The sequence below is a fragment of the Sander lucioperca genome, chromosome 2, assembly GCF_008315115.2.
Source record: "Sander lucioperca isolate FBNREF2018 chromosome 2, SLUC_FBN_1.2, whole genome shotgun sequence".
NCBI classification, from domain to species: Eukaryota; Metazoa; Chordata; class Actinopteri; order Perciformes; family Percidae; genus Sander; species Sander lucioperca.
In genome coordinates this window covers 11,050,570-11,055,384 of record NC_050174.1, presented here as the reverse complement: position 1 = coordinate 11,055,384, position 4,815 = coordinate 11,050,570, and positions in this window count along the sequence as shown.

Below are 4,815 nucleotides of genomic sequence, written 5' to 3'. Positions count from 1 at the left end.
CTACCTTGCTGCACTGTCTTTTTGCAAGATACAGACTCCTAACCAGCTCCAAAAAGAGAGTAATTATTTGTTATTGTGTGGTAGGATGATGATGACAGGATACAGTGGGTATTATACAAAGTCAGGATTGGTGTTAAGAGTACTTTCAATGCAGCACTTCATCTCCCAAATCCCAAAATAAGTGTTTGATTTAATGTTAGTAGAGCATTATAACAGTTTACAGTATTCATAAGATGTCTCTGTATAAGAAAAATCACTGTGTAGGATAAGATAACATACAGTACATACCTTTATATGTGAAATAATGTTTTGGCAAACAAAACGAATATGTATTTGTTTGTGCAAAGACCATATGATATTATTAAATATAAATTAAATATAATATTAAATATGTTTTCTTTGTTTGGTGTAATAATTACTTTATGGTAATTTTGTGGGTTTTGTCACCTTCATCGTCATGTTTGTGGCCAAGGGAAGACAACACTTTTGGGTTTTATGTGTGTGAATACACAGTCCTCACTCAGTGTACACAAGGCTTCACATTATGACTTATTTTTTGTGGCCCTTTGGCAGTGCTCTCCGCTCAGCCTACTTCTGTCCTGTCTATATTTAGGGCTGAAGAATGCCCTGTTGGAAAGCTGTCCTACATTACGTGTGCTCCTCCATCTTTGGATATCTGCAGGTGACATTTCCTGTGCCCGTGCCTCCATCTGTCTCCACGTGCCACTCAATTCATTTCAGTTTAATTCAGGTTTCACTACGACGCTGAAGTTGGCATCCGATTCACAGCTTCCGATTCGGCAGTTAAGGGGAAATTTAAGGGGAACTTAAAACTGTCCGATTCAGCAGGGAAACATAATTTACATTGCTAAGTGACTGATCCTCCGTTTTTTGAACCTCTTACTGTATTGAATTAGTGTTAGTCATTAAGGTAAATTATTAATTATGTCTAAAACACACTTTTAGATTTGTGAAAGCTTTATTGTCTTTATGAGAACACAATAAAGGGAGATTTCACCGTTTTTTTCATATGTAGACCACATTGGACCAGGTCCAGATCCAAAACCACAATACCTAAACTTGTCAAATCTGGACGAAATTATCCCAGAGAGTCTAAGAGTCTTGTCTATGTCTAGAGAGTCTATGAGTCTTAAAAACACAGTTTCAGATTTGTGAAAGCTTTATTCTATTTGTGAAAATGCAATAAAGGGAGATTTTACTGTTTTTTTCACATATAGACCACATTGGACCAGGTCCAGATCCAAAAACCACAAGAGTTGTCAAATCAGGACTAAATTAACCGAGAGTCTAAGGAGTCTTAAAAATAGATTTCAGATTAGTAATGCTTTTATAGCAGGTCCACTGTTTTATTTTATTGCCACAGCATGGCCTTTGCTAATTGACATTCAACGTAGAAGTCCACGTCTCTCCATGTCATTTCTTATATCCATGAGCAGGTCTTCCTTCTCACTTCAAAAGAAAAGTAGAAAAAGTTATTTTTACCTTTTGGAAATCAATCAAAATATCTACATAGATTTGCCAGTGGTTTAATTTACTCTTCAAATCCTTCTCCTTCAACATAAGTGTCGTTCTCTCACCTTTCCTCAGAAAAAGAGGCAGGACTGAGTAATTATTAAGATTTTTTTTTATTCATACTTCATAGGCCATTGTCTCAGGTGAGGAGCAACCCCACTTTACTTCTGGGGAACGCTGGGTCCCGATCTTCTTTGATGATGAAACCCAGCTGGACAGGATTGTGAAATACCTGTCAAACTTCCTCAACAGCTGTGACACACTCTCTGATAAAGTGTGCACCATGGTGTCTTCTGACAGGATCAAATACATCCTAAATGTGTTGCTGTCAGAGGTAGGTCCACATCAGTTCCACATTATATTCATGAAGACATTTTTTTTCTGTGACTTAAAGTGGATATATGTAACTTTCAGTTTGTGTTGATTCTAGCAGCCACTTTGGACAAAAGTGGTAGTATTTTCACCACACCTGCTGTCGTAAAGGTATTTTCTTTACGGTGCTGTATTGCCCACTGTAGATTACCCATAGACGGTATATAAGAGTGGACCAACAGATCCCGTGTCTCTGGACGGAGACCAGTGAAGGACATTAGAAGCACTTTTCCGGTGAGCGCTGAGCGTTACTGCGCAGCCTCCAACTGAGAGAGACAACGTAAATGTGCCGTGAGCAACGTGTCTGAAAGTTGTAAGTCTTCTGGTAGCTGTGCCAAGAGAAATCTCAATCATTCCCAATCTTGCAGAGACGGAGAGTGTAGGTATATGTAAGGAGATAACATAGGCACAGGCTAATTATTGATCACTAAAATGATAGTTAACATTAGTAATTACACTTAAACAGCTAATGTGAGACGAAACTGCCTGCGCGCTTCTCCTGTACTATACGGTAATTCCTCTACTATGCGACAGTAAGTCCCGTGGTTATGACACAATCGTTAGCCTATTTTTACAAAAACGTCTGCTACGGAGCCATAACGTGAGGTACAAGGTAATGGAGCCTTTTATACATTGTCGTGTTTCTTTAGAAATAAACAATGGACAAATAGAGTCTTTAAACGCTTCAGATGTAAAGTTATTCTCCGTCAAAGTGGCACCAAAATGAATGGCAGTCAATGGGATGCTAACGGGAGGTGATCGCTTTGTAGCATTAAAATGGCGGCATAGGAGGTTCGCGGTCCGAGGAGAAGCTTACCTCCTTGAGATTACCAAGTTTGTGTTACCGACAGGGACGTCGTTAGGCCTATTTTAGGGGGGCTGAAGCTACCCCAAAATGTTCCTAAGCCCCCCTAAATAATAATAAGAACAACAATAACAATTCGATTTATCCTCATTTATATATAGACGCAACAAATGATATATATCCAGCTACAAAAAAATAGCCGAAAAGTCCGAAGTACAGAGAGTCGTTGTGCGGTGTGAACTGGCAGCTTTCAGAGCGTTGCAGACCGTAGCGCTGCAAGCAACTGGGGGATTAATCTCGTCTCATCGCTATTCTTTGGTCTGAACTCGCTATGCGCCCCCCCCCCCACAAACACACACACCGATACACGTTAATGGTGAAAGGAAGATTGATTACACCTACCGTGATACAGAGTGAAATTGTAAGTTGTTTTTAATGACCTGCTTACCTTTAGCTACGTTTTCTTGAGGTAAAGGAAAGGGGATATTTTGGTTTACTATGGAAAACTAAAGTCTAGCTAGAGTGAACGAGGGAAATACAAGAAATGGTTAACTTAGCAAGCTAATCACAACTCTTTATCTATTGCCAATAATATAGCCTATCTCTATAGTAGGCATATTCTAAAACAATATCAATGCCCATGTTATTGTCACTGAAAACTAAAGTCATCGGGTCCCTGTTAATGCTAATGTACCGTTGTATCCTTCAATTCATTGAGCAGATGAGATTGATATTGAAAGATATTTCAGCAGAGAGAAAGAGAAGCAGGAGATTGGCAGAGCAGTCGATTCTGAGGGAGCCCATTGAGGTCAGTAGTGGTCTATAGGTCTAAGGATTGTTTTGTAACAATAAGCATTTGTTGGCAGGTCTAGGCAATATGCATAGCCTAATCTAAATTATTTCATTATATTTATTATATATGCTAGCTAATAAAATAAATAATCTAATAAAATCTAACCAATTTAACTTTCTTCATTCATTGGCTGTGATAAATTAAATACATATGTAGATGCTGCCTAAGGCTAGGCTAAAGATGAGGACATTCCCACAGATACACATGTGAAAATAAAATGAAAGCAATCCTACATACAGTAAACGTTACTCCAAATCTTTTATTCCTTCTGCCATCAGGTTATTGTATTTAGACAGTAGCCACTTTAAATATGATCTGTATCAATAGCTTACATGATAAAGTATGCAGTGATGCCTATTACACTATTATATATTATTATATAATAATATACTATTATGTATATTATATATACTATTATATTATACTATTATTTTTTCTTTTTCTTGTACTGCTATTTGTCATATTTGTTTAACTTACCAACTTATTAGCTGCCTGGCCTCTGTTTGTCTGTTTTTGGACATTTTGGATGTTGTTTCATGTGACCAATTGGCATTTCGAAGTCATGAAATTAGCATCAGGGTTTTGTTTTATCTTAAAGGATAAGACAGAAGGAACAGAGTAGAAATGGAAGAAGAGGATATGTCTGTCACTTTTTATTTGTTAACATATTGGTTTCTTGACTGGTTGTTGACCTAAGTGTAGCTTAATACAGTAACAAAAGATGTGAGTGCAAAGATTTTGCAAACGCAAGTTACAAATACCCTGGGGGCTAAGCCCCCCCTGTCTTTCAATCCTTGTGACGTCCCTGGTTACCGTGTTTACACAAGTACAGGGGAAGACCTGCTCATGGATATAATAAATGACATGGAGAGACGTGGGTTAATTTTTGTCCAGTTTTGACAAGTTTAGGTGTAGTGGTTTTGGATCTGGACCTGGTCCAATGTGGTCTACATATGCAAAAAACAGTAAACTCTCCCTTTATTGCATTTTCACAAATAGAATAAAGCTTTCACAAATCTCAAACTATGTTTTTAAGACTCTTTAGACTCTCTGGGATAATGTAGTCCTGATTTGACAAGTCTAGGTATTGTGGTTTTTGGATCTGGACCTGGTCCAATGTGGTCTACATGTGAAAAAAACAGTAAAATCTCCCTTTATTGTGTTCTCATAAAGACAATAAAGCTTTCACAAATCTAAAAGTGTGTTTTAGACATAATTATACATTTACCTTAATGACTAACATTAATTCAAT